This window comes from Capsicum annuum, unplaced genomic scaffold (assembly GCF_002878395.1).
Source record: "Capsicum annuum cultivar UCD-10X-F1 unplaced genomic scaffold, UCD10Xv1.1 ctg3975, whole genome shotgun sequence".
In the NCBI taxonomy this organism is placed as follows: Eukaryota; Viridiplantae; Streptophyta; class Magnoliopsida; order Solanales; family Solanaceae; genus Capsicum; species Capsicum annuum.
In genome coordinates this window covers 1-2,785 of record NW_025846994.1, presented here as the reverse complement: position 1 = coordinate 2,785, position 2,785 = coordinate 1, and the positions used below count along the sequence as shown (strand labels likewise).

The following is a 2,785-nucleotide window of genomic DNA, read 5'->3' as shown; positions in this document are numbered from 1 at the left end:
TCACCTACTTATGTTCCATTGCTTATGACTTGAAAGCTGCAAGTTGTAGGAGGCCAATAGTGTTAAAATAACATGATTCGCAAAGTTACAAAAACAACAACAACATACCTATGTAATCATATTAGGTGGGGTCAGCACAGATAAGTGTAGAGAAACTGTTTCCGATAGATAAAGTTGCAAAAGAGTGAGATAAAAACTAAGAAATTAGGCAACTTCAGTCTGCTCCGATTTTTTTGCCAATGCTATTATGTACATGCTAGATCATGAAATAGTAACTTTCGTTCTTCCAATTTTCAAAAATAATCCAAAGGAGCAGTCAATCATTCATTTTCTAGAAAGAATGATCATGATCATGATCATGCTTTTTCTTCTTGAACATCAGTCAATCATTCATTTTCTAGAAAGAAATCTCTTTGCAAGCTTCATTTGACAAAGTACTCCTACGAAGAATTATTTGACAAAGGAATCTGTTTTCTTCATTTGATATAATTATTTGAGTTTTTGGGAAGAATCAGTGGCAAAGTACTCAATAATTTTGAACCTTTCAATGGAGGTTAGGGTCATAAAAAAAAATCAGAGAAGATAATATATATACTATTACAAACACAAAAATAATTAGTGTTATGGAAGAAAAATTGAAAAGTATTCTATTTTAAATCATCTCAATAATAAATGAGAATAGTGAGTAAGGAAATTAAAGTATGTGATGAGCTAACAATACAAGGTGGAATTACATTTTGATAATTTATTTTTGGTAGCTTAATTTTATTAATCGTCAAAGAGAAATATTATAACTTTTGGTACTAGTAATAACAATATTATAAAATTAGGTGAGGTTAGTCTTAGAATTGTAATTAAAAGGTAAAAAATAAAAATTACATATGATTTTATTAGTGTCAAGATATATGTAGAAGTAGTAAATGTCAAAGATACATCTAGAAGTTGTAAATGTCAAAAATATATCTAATGGATAGTCAATTATTTTAGGTAGAAGGTATGATTTTAGGATCTACTCTTGACCTTTTGTGTCTAACTTTGTGTATATATTGTTGATGTAATCTGTCATTTGAAAGTATGAAGTGAAATACACCTGCATCACAAAAAATTAGGAATCTGATCTGAAATATTATTTTAAATTTGAATTAAAAGATAATATTATGTTCCCACCTTTTAGGAGATTAAAAATTAAATACATAACTCAACTAATTAACAATTATTGATTAACATCATAATTTATTTAAAATACGACAATACCATATAACGAGGGTATTTCTTTTCCATATCTAAATGTTTAAAGTAATTGCAACTGTGATATGATTCTAAAGGGTCGTTTGGTAGAAGAAAAAGAAGAATAATTTGGGATAAATTTTGGGATTAACTTTATCCCATGTTTGGTATTTCTGGACTATTTTGTCCTATCATTTATACTAAAATGGTGAGTGTCGGATGAAATAGATAAGAGATTTTCGCAGAAATTTTTGTGTGTGTCTATTAGTGTCACGTCCCAAAATAACCTCTAGGCGTGACTGGCTCCCGACAACACCGTTTGCCGGGAAAACCAATCTTCTATTCGCTCGCCATATCTACAAACACTGAGATGAAAACATACACAACACTTTGTGCACGAAATAATCATTAACGTAGAATAATTACCCAACAAGATATCCCATAGCGATTTATGAAAACGACAATAGTTTAGATAACAAATCTTTAGCCCAAGTCCCACACCAAGTTCATGGAGCATCTAACAGAGTTACATAAGTTCTAATTTTCGGGCATACAAACCCAGCGAAAGGAAACATAAGCTAAAAATAACTAAAGATGAATGACAACCTTCACAATCAATGAGAAGGCTCACCTTAGCGATAGAATCCTCATGTAAAAACAATCAGCCTCGAGCCTCTCTCTCTGCAACCGTATCTGCACGTATGCAAGTAAGGAGTGATCTATATATAAATATATAAACCAGTAAGATCCTCGACTCGCTAATTTAATACCTCTGGAACAAGTGTTAAAAAATACAAAGCACAACAAAGATACACAAATAATATGTACATAATATCTTTCATAAAATAATATCAATAAGATTTTCAAAGTGGTTCAAAATGTCATCCTATAACAACTCAATCCACACTCACGACTTGTTATAAACGGCAGTGAAGGTGATCGGCCTAAAACCCCGACAAGTCCACGGCAACATATATAATGCCACGAAAAGTCCACTACGACAGCATGTACAAGCCCCTAATATATTACGACAGCATAGGTAATGCCCCAAACATATTAAAGCAGCATAAATAATGCCCCTAACATATTACGGCAGCATAAGTAATGCCCCTAACATATTACGGCAGCTATGTATGCCCCTAGAGACTATAACAGCAGTGAAGAAAATATATTCAACGTCCAACCCTCACCTCACGTTTCACTCTAAACAATTATCAACACATTTTTCAAAATACATATCCATAGCTAGTCAAAAGCCACAAATTCTACCAAGTTCACGCTTGTCCCAACACATGGACTAGGTAGAAAAATATAATTTTTATAAATCAGATTTGAAAAGCAAGCATCAAAGCTTAAAGTCTCACTTACCTCGAATGCACAATTCAAGCACCACCTTCTAGTAAATCAAAATATGTTCTCGAAAATTCAAATTACCTTAAACTACACCAAAAAGGGGTTTAATATAGTCAATACCCCATCAACGATCGTCCCGTAAAATTACAGAGAAAGTCAAATATCAAAGTCTATCGCTCAATCCAATACTCAAATTATGTACTAC

The 2,785-nt window shown here is 32.2% G+C and overlaps 1 long non-coding RNA gene across 1 annotated transcript; it reads right to left on the bottom strand.

Annotated features, from left to right (window-relative positions):
* Positions 1-864: 864 nt before the first annotated feature.
* On the bottom strand, positions 865-2,769 carry LOC107852552. The gene is made up of 2 exons (XR_007049795.1): positions 1,859-2,769; positions 865-1,090 (listed from the first exon to the last, which is right to left on the bottom strand). It is a non-coding gene; the product is annotated as an uncharacterized LOC107852552 (long non-coding RNA).
* Between the last annotated feature and the right edge of the window lie 16 nt (positions 2,770-2,785).